This window comes from Pseudorasbora parva, chromosome 17 (assembly GCF_024679245.1).
Source record: "Pseudorasbora parva isolate DD20220531a chromosome 17, ASM2467924v1, whole genome shotgun sequence".
NCBI lineage: Eukaryota > Metazoa > Chordata > Actinopteri > Cypriniformes > Gobionidae > Pseudorasbora > Pseudorasbora parva.
Window position 1 is genome coordinate 36,485,193 of NC_090188.1, and position 20,289 is coordinate 36,505,481.

The window sequence follows — 20,289 nt, forward strand, 5'->3', positions numbered from 1 at the left end:
GATAGGACAGTGAGTATACAGGAAGCAATGGGGAAGAGAGAAAGGGGGAGAGGTCCGCAACAGCCATTAGGATTTGGTCTTATAGGGACTTAGGAGTCCTCTTGACTACTCCCAGCGTTTCACAGATTTAGGAGCTAGTTTTATTGCTCTAAGAGCAAAAATGTAGGAGTCCTAGAATTAAGACTGAATCAGGACTGTTGCTTGAAACTCATTTATTTTTAATAGTTTCTCCTAAATTTAATAAATTCTCCTTTAATAAATTCATCTTTAGCCTTAAGATGTTTTGTGAATACAGCCCCAGAACTGGACCATCGAGCAATGGAAGAGATGGCCTGGTCTGATGAATCACATTCTCTTTTACATCACGTGGATGACCGAGTGGCTGTGGCCACTTTCAGCAGGATTATCCACCCTGCCACAAAGCAAAAATGGTTCAGGAATGGGTTGAGGAGCACAACAACAAATCTGAGGAGTTGACTTGGCCTCCAAATTTCCCAGATCTCAATTCAATCTATTGTCTGTGGGATGTGCTGAACAAACAAGTCTGATCCATGGAGACCCCACCTTTGCAACTTCCAGGACATAAAGGATCTGCTGCTAACATTTTGGTGCTAGATACCAAAGCACAGCTTCAGGGGTATAGTGGAGTCCATGCCTCGACTGGCCAGGGCTCTTTTGGCAGCAAAAGGGGACTAACACAATATTAGGAAGATTGTCATAATGTCATGCCTGATCAGTGTACTTCCAGTCTACTTTTTATGTACAGTGCATCCGGAAAGTATTCACAGCGCTTCACTTTTTCTAAATTTTGTTATGTTACAGCGTTATTCCAAAATATAACGCTGTAATGGCCTGACGGAAGCCCTTCCTTAGTGAAAGGCCGTCTGAAATTTGCCAAAAGGCACCTGAAGGACTCTCAGACCATGGGAAATAAAATTATCTGGTCTGATGAAACAAAGATTGAACTCTTAGACCTGAATGGCAAGTGTCATGTCTGGAGGAAACCAGGCACCGCTCATCATCTGGCCAATACCATCCCTACAGTGAAGCATGGGGGTGGCAGCATCGTGGTGTGGGGATGTTTTTCAGTAGTAGGAACTGGGAGACTAGTCAGGATCGAGGAAAAGATGAATGCAGCAATGTACAGAGACATACTGGGGATATACCTCAGACTGGGGTGATGGTTAATCTTCCAACAGGTCAACGACCATAAGCACACAGCCACGAAGGAGTGGCTATGGGACAACTCTGTGAATGTCCTTGAGTGGCCCAGCCAGAGCCCAGACTTGAACTTGATTGAACATCTGTGGAGATATCTGAAAATGACTGTGCGCCGATGCACCGTATCCAACCTGATTGAGCATGAGACGTCCTGCAAAGAAGAATGGGAGAAACTGCCCAAATAAGGAGTGCCAAGCTTGTAGCATCATACTCAAAAAGACTTTAGGCTGTAAATGGTGCCAAAGGTGCTTCAATAAAGTATTGAGCAAAGGCTGTGAAAGCTTATGTACATGTGATTTCAAATTGCAAAGATTGCAAACATTTTTTAAATAGGAACTTAGTGCAAAAATAATATAGAAATAGCAAACTATAAGTATCATGTTATATTCAAGGATGCTTGCAGTTTAAAACTACTAAACTAGTAGTTTACTAAGAATATACTTAAAAGTATACAATGCCACAGCTTTAGACACTACTTTGGATGCGACTATAGTGAACTCTGTACATTGTTCGGTCCCGGCTGAGCCCTTGCAACAGGCCTTGGTGACGATGAGAAAGCATAGTCGCAGATCAAAAAAACACTCTTCGGCTCAGATTAGAACATCAAACAGGTTCTGAGTCACTGAGGATCCTGTTGAAAGTGCCCTAGTTATTGCCGATTCTATTACACGGAACATGAAAACAGAGACACTAGCCACCATAGTCACATGTTACCGGGAGCCAGAGCGCCTGACATCAAAGCAAATTTAAAAGTGTTGCCTAAAGCTAATCGTAAATAAAAGATTATTATTAACGTTAGCACTAATGATGTTCGACTTCGCGAGTCGGAGATCACTAAAATTAACATTAAACAGATAAATTAACAAAAAACAGTGTAAATTCGCAAGTACAATGTCAAAGGCAGTCTTTTGCTCTGGTCCCCTCCCTGTTAAAAGGAGGGATAAGATAGTTAGCAGATTATCATCACTCAATGGTTGGTTGTCTAAGTGGTGTCCATAAAATAACATAGGGTTCATAGACAATTGGACAAGTTTTTGGGGCAGTCCTGACCTGTTGGAGCTAGATGGCATTCATTCCAGCTGGGCTGGTGCTGCTCTTCTCTCGAGTAATTTGGCATATAGTCTTAGAGCTAAACTGGGGCCCAGGTTGGGAAACAGACAAACTGGCTTAACCAACCATCTGCTAGCTGTCTCACATCACCAGAGTCAGCTAAATCCCAGCACATATAGACTCTTTCACCTAGATATAATCACATAGAGACTGTGTCTGTTCCCTGAATTAGTAAATACAAAAAAACAGCAAAACCATTCAACAGTAAAAATTGAATTGATGTCCAACAAATAAACAACAGATGTAATACAGATGAACAAATGATAAAGTTCGGGTTGCTGAATATTCAGTACCTTTCTCCAAAAGCACTTATTGTTAATGATATGATTATAGATCATAACCTAGTCGGCTGTGTTTGACAGAAACCTGGCTAAAACCTGACGACTACATTACTTTAAATGAGTCCATTCCCTCAAGATTAATGTTATAAACACGAGCCACATCTAAAAGGTAAAGTGGGAGGTGTTGCTGTAATTTGTAATAATATCTTCAGCATAACTCAGATGTATAGTTTCAAATATAATTCCTTTGAAGTTATGTTGCTTTACATAACGTTTTGTAGTGTAAATGAAAAATCCCATTTGACATTTGTGTTGGCTACTGTATACAGGCCACCAGGGCACAATACAGACTTTATCAAATAATTTGCTGATTTTCTATCAGAGTTAGTACTGGCTGCAGATAAAGTACTAATTGGTGATTTTGATATCCATTTAGACAATGAAAAAGATGCATTGGGATTGGCATTTAGAGACATTCTAAACTCTTGGAGTTAGACAACACGTAGCAGGACCCACTCATCGCCATAATCATACTTTAGATCTAATAGTGTCACATGGAGTAAATGTTGATACCATTAAAATTCTGCAGCAGATCGATGACATCTTAGATCATTACCTAGTATCATGTATACTTAATTTAGCTAAGGCTGCAAAGCCATCCCCTCGCTTCAAATATGGCAGGACTATCACTGCTGCAACTAAAGATTGCTTTGTACAAAATCTTCCTCATCAATTCCATCTCCTCAGCATAACAGATACCCTAGTGCAGTGGTTCTCAACCTTTTTCAGTGACGTACCCCTGTGAAATATTTTTCCAGCCAAGTACCCCCTAACCAGCGCAAAGTATTTTTGGTAAAAAAAGAAAAGAAAAAAGACTTAAAACAGAGCACTGCCATCCGTGTCTGGTTTATTAAACTTTTGAACAGATAAACACACACAAAATTTAAACATTTGAAAAAATTTAACTATTTCGAACATTTTAGATGATAGTATTCCATGGCTAAATTTATTGCAAATATTTATTGTCACTAAAATTTAGTGATTCAAACAGTGTACATAATTCTGAAATTGGGGACATGTCCTATTTCAGTGGTCAAAATATCACTAAAATCTCCTTTGTTGTTGTATTTTAGTTAAAAAACAGGGACAATATTTTTTTTAAAAAGTTTTTGTTGTTGTGGAGTCCCTGTATTATTATTAACATTAATAATCATTATGATTTAGTTTGATTATTAGGATTTTTGGTCTGGATTTAATACAATAACATAATTAAAAACAAGCAAACAATGAAAACAGTTAAGCTATTAACCATTGTAAATAAGCAGTTTAAAACAATGTTGTAACATGACTTAACAAAAACACTACAAAAATAAAACAAACATGATAAATAAAACTATTAAAAAAATATTGTAATTTTGTATAATTGTATTTAAGTTTAGGCTATATACTATATAAATTACTGTTTTTACTTCAAAAGTTTTATGTTTATGCTTGAAAATAATTCTTAGTATCCTTAAATGGTCATGTTATTTTGCATTTTAGGCTTCTAGGCATTTTAAGTATATGTATTCTGCACATGTACTGTTTTTAAATTTCAGAGGTATGGTAACGTTAATCACTTCATTGTGACTGCGGAACTTTTCGGGCAAATCAATCCGCACCTTTTTGAGGCTCCGTTATAAAGTACATGCAAACAATATTACTTTACATTAAAAGCCAATAGTTAGTATATTACTACCTTGAAAGTGATAACTAGGTTTTGTTTGATATTTGACGATAATGCCGTTCTGTCTGCTCTTGACGTTCTTCATGAAGTAGTAGCGGCACACGCACGCGACCAAGTAGAGTCAGCGTAGCTCACAGCGCCATCTGCTGGTGAAATGATCACTAAACTCTTGCTCCTAAAACCAGCGGCTGCTGTATGGTGTTGGTTGCACGCTTTTTTCCCCAATATATCTGCGGGTTGTTTGGAATGAGCTGTAAAACGGGTACATTTCCGGGGACAGATCAATTCAGGGACAGAACATTAAAAACCAGGACTGTCCCCGGGAAACGGGACATCTGGTCACACATTCGTTGATCCAAGTGATTGACAGCTGATGCCATGCGGCAAATGACAGGTTGGGTCAAACCATCCAGGTATGGGGGAGATTCTGGGTTTTTAGGATAATGAAATTGAATAGCCTACTGAATAGAAAATTAATTTTATGAACTTATATTTCACAGAAATATTTATGAAAAAAATAATTTCTAAAGGATTTTTGCATGGATGCTACTTTTTAAATATATATAGGCTATATTTTAAAATCACACGTACCCCCTGGAGTGCCTTCACGTACCCCCAGGGGTATGCGTACCCCCATTTGAGAACCACTGGCCTAGAGGAACTCGATTTTGCCACATAAACTATTGACTCTCTCTTTACCAGCACTTTAGACATAGTTGCTCCCAGGCGCCTAAAGAAGATTAAAGAAAATAATCCAACACCGTGGTACAATGAGCACACTCAGGCCCTTAAAACAGCAGCCAGAAATATGAAGCGCAGCTGGAAGAAAACAAAACTAGTTGTTTTCGCAATTTGTGGAAAGAGAGCATGATTGCATACAGAAAGGCAATAAAACTGGTAGATCTGTTTATTTCTCAACTCATTTAGAAGAAAACAAAGAAAACAAATACAACCCTAGGTATTTATTCGATACAGTGGCTAAATTAACAAAAAATAAAGCTTCAACTTCTGATGTTTGTAAACAGCACAGCAGTAATGACTTTCTTTACTAGTAAGATTGATAATATTAGGAAAATTATAACCATGCAGTCATCTACTACAGTATCACTAGTATCACTTCAGACAGAGCTTTGTAGTGTCACTGAGGAAAAATTACACTCATTTACTGCTAAAGGAGAAAAAGAATTGGCTAAACATGTTAAATCATCAAAATCAACAACATGTATGCTTGACCATATACCGACTAGGCTATTAAAAGAGATGCTTCCAGAGGTCATAGATGATCTTCTTAAAATCATTAATTCATCCTTGACATTAGGATAAGTACCAACAACTTTTAAGTTGGCTATAATTAAAACACTTATTAAAAAAACGCAACTTGATCCTAAAGAATTAGACAATTACAGGCCAATCTCAAATCTACCGTTTCTATCAAAAATACAGTACTAGAAAAGGCTGTGTCTTCACAATTATGTTCTTTTTTTAGAAAGAAATGGTATATGTGAGGATTTCCAGTCAGGATTTAGACCGTATCATAGTACTGAGACTGTTCTCATCAGAGTTACAAATGATTTACTCTTATCATCCGATCGTGGTTGTATCTCTCTAATAGTGTTACTCGATCTTAGTGCTGCATTCGATACTATCGATTGCATAATTCTTTTGAAAAGACTCGAAAAATTATGTTGGCATTAGTGAAATTGCATTGGCATGGTTTAAATCGTACTTATCTGACCGTTATCAGTTTGTAGCAGTAAATGAAGAGATGTTACACCGATTTTGATTTGATTTGATCACAAGTTCAGTATGGAGTACCGCAAGGCTCAGTGTTAGGACCGTTACTTTTCACCCTGTATATGCTACCACTGGGAGATATCATTAGGAAGCATGGTGTTAGTTTTCATTGTTATGCTGACAAAACCGTAGCTCTATATTTCTTCACACCCTGACGAAATGTACCAATTCACAAGATTAATGGAATGCATAGCTGATATAAAAATAGGATGAATATTAATTTCCTGCAACTTAATTCAGATAAAACTGAATTTTAATTTATTATTGGACAGAAAAGCTCCACAAGTAGTAACCTAGAATACTGTCTAACACTTGATTACTGCTCTGTCAAGCCCTCGTCGTCAGTGAGGAACCTGGGTGTGCTCTTTGATACCAATCTTTCATTTGAAAGCCATATCTCTAGCATCTGTAAAACTGCATTCTACCATCTTAAAATATATCTAAATTACGGCACATGCTTTCAATACAAAATGCAGAACAGTTAGTACATGTGTTCATGAGCTCAAGGCTAGATTATTGTAATACTCTACTGGGCGGTTGCCCTGCTCGCTTAATAAACAAACTCAAGCTAGTCTAAAATGCAGCAGCTAGAGTTCTTACTAGAACCAGGAAGTATGATCATATTAGCCTAGTTCTGTCAACACTGCACTGGCTCCCTATTAAACATTGCATACATTTTAATATCTTGCTTATTACTTACAAGGCACTAAATGGTTTAGCTCTCCATTACTTAAGCAAGCTCTTAACACATTATACTCCATCATGTCTATTGCGGTCTCAAAACTCTGGCCAATTAATAATTTTCCTATTTAGCAACTAAACTCTGGAACAGTCTTCCTTGCATTGTTCGGGAAGCAGACACACTCTGTCAGTTTAAATCTAGACTAAAAATGCATTTACATGGCATACACAAAGAACATTTTAAACTTACATTATTAAAATCAATTGACTGATTGTTAGGCTGCATTAACTAGGTCAGCCGGTGCTGGGAAAACTTCCCATAACACCTGAGGTATTTGTTACATCATAAAAAGAGTGGCATCTATACTAATGTTAGTCTTTCTGTTTATCCCGAGGTTTACTGCAGTTAGCCGGATCCAGGCCATCTCGGATCAGATGGTTGACCTGCGCCCAGACATGACCAGAGCAATCTGGAGTGTCTGCTGAGCCAGTGTCAATTAGTGTCTCCTCCTAATAAACCTGTATCCAGCACGACGACTCAATTTTTCAAATATTCATATTCTTGTGTAATCAACACACCATCCTCAATAAACTCGTCTCTTGCGTGATTCCCATAAATTTCGAAAATTCCAATCTAATATGATTTCTGACCTATATCTGGCCAGAATAATAATCTGAGAACTGGCACCCCGACTGAGTCTGGTTTCTCCCAAGGTTTATGTTTCTCCATCATGCCCAGGTGGAGTTTTAGCTCCTTATTACTGTTGCCTTTGGCTTTGCTTGGCTTGCTCAGTTGGGAACACTAAAATTATGTTCTAAGTTATTCCACTAAATATACAAAAATAAAATATAAACTATAATACTGCTCTGCCAACATTGTCGCTATATCCCAGCCAACACGCCCATGTGGGGCCCAAAGGGGTTGCACATGGGCTGATATCTGAGGCCCACCTGGGCTACCCAACTAATTTTGTCCTCTGTTTCCATGGAGGCCCCACATGGGTTAGCCTAGATGGGTTAATGATGGGTCTCTTGATAGGCTCATACCGGGCCCACATGGGTAACCCAGGTAGCACCTATTTGGGGCCTACCCATATGGTTTGATGACGGGACCCAGATAGGTGTGATGTAGGGCTCTTATGGGCCACAACAGGTATATAGAGATTATATATATGGGTTACCGTATTTTCTGTTTGGGTTGTCTTATAGTAAACCCCTAAACACAAACATTACATGTAATGCACTAGCTACACAAAAATGTTAAAATGAGTCAATGAACAGAAACCAGTAGTTCATGCTTTAGTTTATTATGCAAGGTTTATTAGGAATGATTTGAAAATGACTTACTACATTTACAACTTTATAATACAAAAGTATCAAAAAGTACAGTCCAAGATAAATGTATTTCACAAACAAATAAAAGACAAACAGGGCACCTCGACACTCCCCTGTCAGTCAGCGCTCTCCCAACGGCCCTTTGAAAAAGACCAAATAAATTAAAATCAACCATTGTGCCACTTTTTTTTTATTCCCTTTTTCATAGTTAAAGCCTTTTGGTACCCCACATCAAATTGATCTAGATGAAATACTGAGAAGGGTCAGACAAAAACAGATGGCAAAGAAACAAAACACACTAACTGCCAAATAATTAAGAATTAAGGTGAAGAATTAAGTGTGACCATCAGAAACCCTTTAATCTCCAGCACCACAATTTTCCAGAACTGCAACCTACCTGGAGTCTCCAGAAGTCCAAGGTGTCAGGATTTTCGAGACTTCAGTTAAAGAATCCTAAATTTTTTTAACCCACTTGAGTCACAAGTAGATATGTTGTAAAATACATAGTTATGGCGTCAAACCTGTCTTGGAGTACCCCCAGCCCTGCAGATTTTGTATATCTCCCTATATCTGACACACCCAGGTTTTGCAGTCTCTACTAATGAGCTCATGAGTTGAATCAGGTGTGATAGATGAGGGAGACGTACAAAATTATATAATTAATTATAAAGTGAAGATCCTGGTGTAACCTACTTATAAGGACTGAGTATTTCCAAATCCTTCTAAAGACATTACAAATTATTTGGAACAGTACTCAAAAGCAGTGGTTTTCAAACCTGTTTGCCTCCAGGACAGGTTTGAAAACCACTGCTCTAAAGAGTTAGTATATTGGATATCTTTTGTGCATTTGTTATTTGAATTAGCACTAAATAAAAAAAGGGAAAAAAACACAGGCTAGTGGTGGAAAAGTGAAATGAAGCTTCATGAAGCTTTGAAGTTTTCCAGCCAGATGTGTTGAAATGTGGTTCATTTCTTGAGGCTTCGAATACGCACTGGATAACTGCTGGTTAATGCAAAAATGGTGCTTAAAATTGTCAGGACTCTGACAGTGGTATATACAGGTCCATCTCCAAAAAATAGCATATTTCTCCCAAATTGTGATTAAGTTCATTATTTTCCATAATGTAATGATAAAAATTAAACTTTCATATATTTTAGATTTATTGCACACCAACTGAAATATTTCAGGTCTTTTATTGTTTTAATACTGATGATTTTGGCATACAACTCATGAAAACCCCAAATTCCTGTCTCAAAAAATTAGCATATCATGAAAAGGTTCTCTAAACGAGCTATTAACCTAATCATCTGAATCAACTAATTAACTCTAAACACCTGCAAAAGATTCCTGAGGCTTTTAAAAACTCCCAGCCTGGTTCATTACTCAAAACCGCAATCATGGGTTAGACTGCCGACCTGACTGCTGTCCAGAAGGCCATCATTGACACCCTCAAGCGAGAGGGTAAGACACAGAAAGAAATTTCTGAACGAATAGGCTGTTCCCAGAGTGATGTATCAAGGCACCTCAGTGGGAAGTAGTGATGGCGAAGTGAAGCTTTCTGAACCAGTGAAGCTTTCAGCACAGTTGTATCAGAAAAAGGTTCATTACTCGAAGCTTTTCAAGTCAGAGCTCAACGAGGACCTCTGCTGGTGAAAGTGAGGGAAAGCGCTGTGTCGCAAAATGTTTTGCAACCGACGCATTATCTAGAAGCAAAAAGTGAATTAATGGATTGATTAATAAATTAATAAATATATTATATATGACATTATATGACACAATCTGTTCCATTGCATACTCCTAGTAACTTAAACCAATAAAGATATGATTTTGTATTGTGAATGTGAACATTTTTCCTGTTTGTAAACAAATAAAACTCACGAATAAAGGAAGTATGCTAAATAAATACATGCACACAAGGAAAAACACACACACTTTCACATGATTATAGAAGGATAAGCCTATACTTGTCTCTAATGTATGAAGTCATAGGCTAGTGCGGATTAAATAAATAAATAGATAAATATATGCGGCAGAACAAAAGCCAAATAAATGATCAACTTTATTGGGCGAAATCAAATGAAAGTGTTCCTACATTTCAGAACGCCCTCTCTTTGCAACAGGGTCCATAACAAACTCGCGCAATACAAAAAACCCGCTCAATGCAACGCAATACACCTCACAGGCACGCCCTGTGTCGCGCATTTTTAAACCTTTCTGAATCAGTCACGTGGGTGTTTGTGAAACGAAGCTTCGGACGTCATTGGTCGCGTGGTTTTGATAGAACGAATCAAGCATCGATACAAAGCTTCACAGAAAATAGTTTCATTTTTTTGACACACGCTTCGGAGCTTTGGTGTCACTGTTAACATCACTAGTGGGAAGTCTGTGGGAAGGACAAAGTGTGGCAAAAACCGCTGCAGAACGAGAAAAGGTGACCGGACCCTGAGGAAGATTGTGGACAGGCGTGTGCAGGAAATGGGCTACAGGTGCCCATTTTATTGTATTAAAACAATAAAAGACCTGAAATATTTCAGTTGGTGTCTGAATCTAAAATATATGAAAGTTAAATTTTTATCATTACATTATGGAAAATAATGAACTTTATCACAATAGGCTAATTTTTTGAGAAGGGCGTGTGTGTGCGTGTGTATTATATATAGACAAGACCCAATGGCCCTCATTTATCAAAAGTGCGTACACCAAATTTCCAGCGTACACCTTGCGTACACCCAAACCCACGGTGACTTTGAGATTTATCAATATGGACGTTGGCGTACGGCACGCTCAAATCCTACGCCAGCTCAGGAGGTGGTGTACGCACGTTTGAGTTAGTGGGAAAATGCGCAGAAAAGCAATTCCTAACACTACAAAACGCACTGACAAGATATGCTATATGACCCACTGTTAAAAACCACAAAAAACAACATTCATAGTTTATTTTTGTGCAACATGAACGTCAATGTTTAATTTTTGTGACTTTACCAAAGCGTTTGATTTGTAGGCATATGTATTCCTCCAGTCGCGAGCCTGTGCGCTTTATCTGACGTTTCAGGCCCGTCTGGCCCGGCAGCTGCGCACGGACTGGGACTAAAATAATTCAGACTGACAAAATAATAAAAATGACCTTCTTCTTTTAAATAATAATAAAATCAATAAAAACGACATTCTTCTTCTAAATAACAAGCGTCATTAAGAATAATAATCATAATAATAAAAAGAAGAATCTTACAAATTGTCAAGTAATTATTAATGTGAATGAATCTTACTCCACATCACATCATCATCACTATTGTACACCCCAATACATGTGCCGTGATACGAAATTAAATGCTAATTTTTTCAAAACGTGCTGTAAAATAATGCAGTGATGGTAATTTATCATCCAAACAGCTATTTAAACTGCTGGAGTGCGCTTCTCAACCTCCACACTATAACAGTACTCGTTATTTGTGTCCATATTTTGTTTTTGTAGGTGCCTTTAATTCCACTCTTTAAACTCCCAAATAAAACAATTTCGTTTTTTTTTCCACTTCCCTGGTGATCTCGATGGGCGCGCGTCTCAATCATCTCAATATCGCAGTGATCAGGGAGTCAGCCCATTGACTTATGTCCTAATCAGTGCCCTGACTAGTGGACTAGTGAGATGATTGAGCGCGCCCGATCTCCACGTCGGAGAAGTTTCGCTTCTTTGCCGTCTTCTGTTTGTCCATGGCGTAAAATGAGGGCGTGGGGGAGGCGGAGACTTGAATATATAGGGGCGTGTTATTCTAATGACGATCGTTTTCAGCCGCCGCATTTATCAAGGGCAAGTATTGCGTACACCTGGATTGCAGGGGTACGCACAGCTTCATAAATCAGGCGGTGAGAGGAGTGTAAGCATAATCTTACGCCAACATATACACCAGTTTCTACGCAAGATTGATAAATGAGGGCCAATATATCTATCATATATATTATACACACACATGCACATATGTGTGTGTATAATATATATAGACAAGACCCACCCACTTTTTACGACCAATGATGTTGGACCCATTCACTTTTATCGTCTCCAATTCAGTACATCTGTTTAACTACCCCTAACCAAAAAACACTTATTATTAAACACGTTAGACACGTTATTCCCACTTTTCTAATATTTTCTCAATTTTTATTGAAAATAAATGCCTTTCCGATCTGATATCTGATGGGAAAATGCAGGGGCGTGGGACTGGGGGGATAAAGGGTACTGAGTAACCAGGGCCCGAGGCGGGGGGGGGGGGGGGGGGGGGGGGGGGCCTTAGAAGTCAGTTTTCTATACATACACATACATGGTACGGGGGCCCAGCAAGATGGTTTGTACCCAGGGCCCAAAATTTGGTGCTACGCCCCTGGGAAAATGATGTAGAACTAGTGTGGCTACAGGCAGATTCGAACCTCTGATTGATTTGCGACAGAACTTGATGTCATGCATCTTACCCCTACACTATAGCCATGGTAAAAGACTCATTGATTTTTGAAATTTTGTCTGCCCCAATCAATCACTTACTAAACGGCAGTATATAAGTATTTAATGTAAATATGGCATCTAACGTTACTCCAGTAAAAAAAAAAAACAACACTTTCTATTTGCTTCTGACGCCCATGATATATATATAATCTCATTCACATATTTATGCTCAGTGTTTCACAATTTTGTAACTGGGGAGTACTTTTGTTTAACAGAGGGAAATGGAGTTCTTTAGATTGGGTTGACTTGAGAGAGGGCAGTGGTAGTGCTTGTGTAGTTTGACACGTCATATAGTCGAAGCATCCCTCTAAAAGTGAACCCTTTCTCGAAGCGCTGCAGTCAAACGAGGCTTTGAACATCATCAACAACATCATCGTTATCATCAGACGTCACGTCACTAAAACAATACAAGCCTTGATACGGAGCTCCGATGAGAGGTGCCTGACGTTCTCGACACACGCTTCGAAGCCTCTGTATCAGGCGTAACATCCCTAGCACAGGCAGCTGAGTGAGGAGATGGATAAAGCTCCTCAGATCTCACTGCTCAGTGGAAACTAGTTGTTCTGTGATAAAATAAACATTTATTAAAGATCTATGGACAATAAAACATTTAAGAATGGAAATATTTCACTCAATGTGCAAACTTTTAGAATAAAAGCTAAAATGGTCGCTGCATGGCACTGTTCTGTGATCACAAAATAAACTTTTTTTTTGCCTTTTTCTCTGCTCTTGATGCCTGTTACCACTATATGTCAGAATATTTCATAACATTGCAATTGTGCTGGAATTTTAAGACTTTGAATAGATTGAAGTCACATTGTGTTTAAGTGTCAAAATAACAATACAAATTTATTTCAAAGGTGATATTTGTGTACTATCTACCCATGTAATCAACCTTTGGAATTGACTGTGTTTGCACTTGCATTGACTGTGAATGAGTTAGACCACTGAGTAGCCCATTTTCAACCCATGTACTAATTTTCCATTAGTGAACCAACTAGGTCTCACATGGGGAGCCCAGCTGGGTTTGCCCATATGGGACCTACTTAGTTCACCCAAGTGGGCCCTAGTTAAGATTCCCATTTTGAGCCCATGCCCACTCTGTACCCCTGTAGTCCATGTTTAACTAACGTGGGCCCCACATACACGTATTGGCTGGGATGATAAATTAATATAAGCTGATAACATCACTGTTTTCTCCAGAACGACACTACAGCCAAATCAAATTTTGTTGCAATATTGTCCTGTTTAAGTGTGACTGTTGTATACTTTAAAGTACACATAAAAATTTTTTTCATTTGTACTGCAACTACAAGTGAACCTATAGATATACTGATACTGACTGTTTAGTTTATGAAAGTATAGCAATCAATCAATTAATCAACTTTATTTATATAGCGCTTTTACAATGATGATTCTTTCAAAGCAGCTTCACAGTGTTAAACTTGTAAAATGGGCTAATTTAGTCCTAAGTACTATTGAAATGGTACACTCACAAGTATACCTCTAGTATATTAGTATACTTATACTATATACATTACATAAAAGCCTATACTTAATATACTTGAACTTTGCTTAAGAATACTTAAAAAAATGAACATGATGTATACGTATTTTTTGTAAAGGTTGCGTTAAAGCTGTATGGTTTTAGCAAAGCAAGCTACACTATGGTTTTAGTAATAATTTTCAATGGGGTTAGGTTAGCGTTAGAATTACTTACCTTCAACATTATGGGTTAGGTTATGTTTTAAATAAGGATTAAGTCAGTATTAGTGTTGGGGTAAAAGTTAGGTCAAGTTATTCTTCATTGTCCATTCACCAGCATGGCTCATATTACAATAATGTAAGGCCTACTACGGGTTTAGCAAAAGTTCTTATTAATAAATCAGGCTAGGAGATGGAAAATAATGTATTATAGGATCAAGTGCACAAACACAGCTCCACCACACTTTGTACAAATTAAGGAAATAACTCACATTCTGACGTGCATTGTACACTGAGTTTCTAGTATACAGTGCAGATCAGTTTATACTATATAAATGAAAAAATGTATTATGCAGAACTTAAAATTTAGTATATTATACTATTATATTATATTATTTTAACCAAGAATCACAGTCGATCATGCAAAGAGAACAATTAAGATTCTAGGACTTTAGGTGTCAAGTTTAAGGTTTACCTACAACATTTAAAAAAAAGTTATTACTAACACAAGACCAAAAATTAACAACCTTGTACAAAATCCACTTGAAGGATGATCAAGGGCAAGATCTTTATTCCAAAATATGTTGTAAATAATAGATTCCTGTTGCAAAAAAATCCCTTGATGTTAAAGTTTCCAGACCCCTCCTCTAGAGTCTTAAGAATGAAGGTTCAGTCAGACGGTTCAAACTAAACAAAAAAAGGGCTTGTTTTAACTGAAACAAAACTTGATTTGTTTAGCTAAGTATATGTGATGATTTTCATGGGGTGGTCAATTTTAAGTGTTGCCTCTTTCTCACAAACTCTTGACCTTTTAACACCATCTCAGTGGCGTCAACAGCTGCCATGCTCTGCGGAACTATGACATGCCTGTGTATGCATCTGAACATAAAGGGTCCACATGTGCCAGAGCGTTTGATTATGCTGTTCCTGTTGGTTTGATCTCCTGTCACTGTCAGGAAGCTGTGTTGATTTTAACAAGTCAGACTTGTAAATCACTGTTGAGAAATGGGCTCTCCTTCACCCCACACATTCTACCCCCTCTCCCTGTTACTCTTCCTTTCAGACTCTTTCTGAGGACTGGCGGTTTAATACCTGTAGCAAGTAAAAACATGAAAACTCATTCCAAGGAGTGAAGGTATGACAAAACAAAATAAAAAGAGAGACAGAACATGGTAATACGCTCAAAGCTAGTATAATGCCTACATAAGCAGCTGGCTTGGGGGCTTGTAGGGGGTGAAAGGAGAGGTACGTTTAACATTTAATGACAGCAGTGACAAAGAACTGTTACCTTCTGGTATATTCACATGCACTTGTATACAATTATTGAAACTAAAATAAAGCAATAAGCTCTAAAATCCGTACCACGTCATTCCTAACAACGCCCCTTAGTGTATTGCTTTTATAAAATGTTACCACACAATACAAATATTAAAGGCAAAATACCGTATTTTCCGCACTATAAGGCGCACTTAAAAGCCTTTAATTTTCTCAAAAAATGACAGTGCGCCTTATAATCCGGAGCACCTTATACATGGATCCAGGTGCTCTGTCAAAATGTTTCAGTATGAAAAAACAATAAAAACGATTCAATAATAATAAAATGTTTCAGTACGACTGGTAAACTACAAAGCCGCACCGCGTCTCTACAGTCACTATTTGACATGAACATCGATGAATTTCGAGGCGGTCCTTCTTGGTGCTTTCGTTTTACGAAAAGACGTAATCTCTCCATATGCAAACAAACCGTCTCGCAGCAACTGCTAAAAGATTACCAAGGGGAGATATTGTTAATATGCACATCAACGTTTGAACAACGTTACCATGGGAGTGAATGGAGTTGTCAGAACGCTTAATAAAGTTTGACTTAAGCCCTATTTGCATGGGATTTGTATTATCGGGGACCTCTGTGATTTAGAAATTTCTCCCCCACATCTGAGTTTTGCGTGGCAGTGGCACATTCGCACGTGATAGGCAAACCCTGTGATTTTACTCGAATTTACTGACTTCTCCCGGATATGATGTCAGGACTTGTAAATGTTTTTTCGTTATAGCTGTATGAAATCATAAACAGTCATATGTATCGATATCGTTTTGATAGTTTTATAGTAATAAAAATTATTTTGTTCAGTTAGAGAACACGCTACAATTAAAAACTGAACTGAGCACAGACCAGCGGCAGGAGTCAGATTTCATTCATATACGGCGGACGATTGAGTTTCAAAGCTAAATGTAAAAGCGCCAATTTAAGCGAGCTTGTCATTGTACTGTTCTATTGTTCTGTTTTTCATTAAGAATAGTATTGATGTTAATATTAAACACACCATTCAAGCAATTTGCTCCCAAATTGGTACTCATTCAAAAGTGAAAGTATAATCCGTGCAGGAATTCATAACGGTGCGCATAATGAATGCAGCCTCCATTCTCTGTGAAAGATAAAGATAGAAATGCGCACAGGAAAAAAAAAAAAAACCTTGCAAAAATGATATACGATCTGCCTAATCCTGGCCAAATCACAGAGATGCCGATTTGCACGGGACTAATATTATCACAGGACCCCGGTGTTCGGCGAAATATGGTAGGTAATTTGCGGGGGAATTTTTACTTTACAAATTACAGACATGGCCGATTCGCACGGGATTAAGATCACAGACATTCTTTGCAATTATTACAAATTACCAGAGGTCCCCAGATAATACTAATTCCGTGCGAATAGTCAGTTTGTCTGACTGTTTTGTTGACATTCCCTTTAGCACAGCTCCATCTAGTGGATGCATAACGCAAACCCAGTCAAACGTTTGACTGCAGTAGTCAAACGTTTGACTTTTCTCCTATATTCGCCTTATAATCCAGTACGCCCTATATATGAAAACAGTTTTAAAATAGGCCATTAAAGGTGCGCCTTATAATCCGGTGCGCCTTATAGTGCGGAAAATACGGTACACTCAAAAAAATAACTCATTGGACAAATTAAATTTAATTGAGGGCAGGTTTTCCATCCAATAAATATGTGTAGCCCCAAATCATTAAAATCGAATTCATGCAATGAAATGTCATTGAGCTGGTCAAACTCAATTTTATCTAAAACAGTTTAAATTATATTTTTATACTTATAACATGACTTTTTTTGAACGTGTCAAACTTTCATCATCATACACAATGTATATAATGAAAATTTAAGAAAATCCTGGAGTAATGCCAGTAATGAAATGTTACATTAGCATAGAGCTCTGATTGCCCACAGCCCAGGCACCACTCTCCAGCATAATGGTAACCACAGATTTCAAACAATTACAGAAACTCCTCTAAATGTCCAACATAACTGACCATTAAACACTTAACATTAATTAACATATTTCACTGTACAGAAAACCATAAAATAACACTTTAATCCATAATTATTTCTCATAATTTAGTCCCCTGCAAAGCATGCTGGGAACTACAGATCCACTGCCCAGTTAGTTATGTCAACACAATTATTTAATGTAGTTTTAACACAAATTAATTAAGTAAACTTCAGTTTTAGAGATATTAGGTTGACTGAACACAATTCAATTAAATTGTACCAAAATTAGATAAGTTTAAGTAAAGTGAACATAATTTAAATGTGTCATATCTACGAAGGGCCTGAACAATTTTTTGGAGTGTATATGTATCATTGCAACTTTCTTGACGTAAAATTACTAAGCCTACCTTCCACCGAAAAAATAGTCCCTGACTGTGAACAGCAACCACTGATCTATATAAATGTTCTCTATATAGATCAATGACAGCAACATAAGCTACATTATTACACCATTTGATGGGGTTTTAATAAAAGTGTCACTCAATAGCGAAGACTGTTATATTGAAAGGACAAAACTTATGAACACTGGAACAAGACGCAACTGATGAATGAGAGCTGCAATGTCAGGACATGGGAAAACCCCATTATTGTAAAAAGGACAAGATATGGCAGCGGATATTCAACAGATTTTCTATTATGAATATAGGACTGACCTTAAAGGTGCAGTGTGTAATATTTATGAGGCTCTATATTGACAGAAATGCAATATAATATACTGTACATAACTATGTTTTCAGTGGAGTATAAAGACCTTACATAATGGACCATTATGTTTTTATTACCTTAGAATGAGTCATTTCTATCTCCATACGCCATCCCCTTGCAGTGAAGTTACCATTTTGCGGCGTCATGTTTCTACAGTAGCCCAAAACGGCCAAACTGCTCTAAAGAGCGTTAGCTACTCTCTGCTGTCTCAGGTGATGGCATCTTTGTCCTGTTTCAGCCATCATAGCTTCTCTATGTACCTCAATGGCAGGGGTGAGCAGTGTGCAATTGCAATTCACAACCTAAAATGTACACATTGCCTAAGTCTAAGTCATGTCTTGTTTTCCCCCTTGGGGTTGTTTCTGTTTGTCTTTGTTTATAACCCTTTCCACCTGCAAGTGGTCCTTGCTCCTTTCAACATCCGGATATCTAGACACAACCATGTCAATTTAGCTTGCTTTTACAGGTCTTTAATCTGTTTTACAAATTTTGTAATGACACACAAGCTTAGCAAAAATAATAATATAGGAACAAGGACGTGGTTCCAATGAGCGTAGACCTAATAGGTACTTGGTTGAGATTCTCGGAATTGGCGTTGCCATGGTGTGCATACCACGAAAAAAAAAAAAAAAAAAAAAAAAAAAGCACTGATTATGTACCCTGCTCATGACATGTAGTGAAAATAAATTACATTAAAAATTAATTCTCACAATTTATTATTTATTTGTTTCCTTGCTTCCCCACATTGTGTCCATGTCATATACAGTACTTCAATAGACAGGTAAATTGCCAGATTTACTAAACAGCAAAACAGCGAGAGTACAAAACTGGTCGGCAAAACTCAGAACACATCTTCCCTTCTTAAGAATTACTTCAGTGCCGTTCTTTGTTCTTTTCTCAGAGAAAAGCTTAACTCCAAGTCTTCCAGAGTCGCGGTCAAAGCTGATTCGAAAGACCGCCGTTCGCCAGTTTCTGTGTTTACTAGAAGCACGCAAGAGCAACTCGGCTGTCGTCATTATGGCCCCGCCCACCGACTCTATACATGATGTGATTGGTCCGGCAAGAGTTAGGCGATTACAGCTCAGAAGGGTATTGAGAGTTGCTAGACGACACTCGCGGGCAGATTAGATTTGCCGCTAGGGTGCGTCTAGATTTCTAGGCTACTGTCCACACCTTTTTAGTGCAAATTTGTTACCGTTTTTAAAAAAAAATGTACGCTTTATTTTGATCTTTTGCCTTGATGCTAACTGAACTTACCCCCGTTCACAACATTTGAAGTCGCAAAGTTTGGTCTGGACTTGATCCGTTGTGGAGCAACTACGCTTGAACCAGAGCTGTTCGGACCAATCAAATTGTCAGGGTGGGCTTTATACGATGATGGACAGGTGACGTAACGTAATCATCCCCGTCGCCAAAGAGCGCTCGGGTTAAATTCGTTATAATCCTAAACTTGTTTATACATGTATTCACCTTCACTATTACTCTCAAAAATGATGATTGTGTTATCCTGAAATTCTTTTTACAACACCGGCAAAAATCTTTTGTACTCATTTTATTCTTCGAATTCTTCCAAGCATGCAGTTGAGTTCTGTTGACAACTATGCATTGCACGTCACTTACTACGTTGCTCTAATTGGTTGTAAGTCTATCCGATTATGCATTTTCTTTCCTGCTTCGGTTGAAACACCCCATAATCACGGCCCAATGGAGCAGTATCGGACTCATATTCTGACTAGAATCTGATTATGAGAAAGTCAGGCTACAAGCTTAGTAAATCTGGCCTAAATACTGTAGCTCGACAATGCACACACACACAGCACACACAACACACACACACACACACACACACACACACACACACACACACACACACACACACACACACACACACACACA

At 38.0% G+C, this 20,289-nt stretch overlaps 1 pseudogene; it reads left to right on the top strand.

Moving 5' to 3' along the window:
• Nucleotides 1-1,770: 1,770 nt before the first annotated feature.
• On the top strand, nt 1,771-15,419 carry LOC137044735 (uncharacterized; annotated as a pseudogene).
• The last annotated feature ends 4,870 nt before the right edge of the window (nt 15,420-20,289 follow it).